A 268-nucleotide genomic window follows, 5' to 3' on the forward strand; every position below is an offset into this window, starting at 1 on the left:
CCTCAAAGACTGCGTGCACGAATGCACCGACATTCGTTGAATAACGGGTTGCTGTAGTATAGAACCGATTCAACGGATACACCACGAATTTTGGTTCCTCATGATGAGGATTTAAAATATCGCATCCTCTATGAGGCTCACGACACGCCACTCAGTGGTCATCTCGGCCGTGAGGAGACGTACAACTCTGTTAGTTACCACTATTGGTGGCCCAAGCTGAACAAATGGACGAGCACCTATGTGCGCACGTGTGAGACGTGTCAACGGG

The sequence above is a fragment of the Plasmopara halstedii genome (assembly GCF_900000015.1).
Source record: "Plasmopara halstedii genome assembly, contig: Scaffold_658, whole genome shotgun sequence".
Lineage (NCBI taxonomy): Eukaryota > Oomycota > Peronosporomycetes > Peronosporales > Peronosporaceae > Plasmopara > Plasmopara halstedii.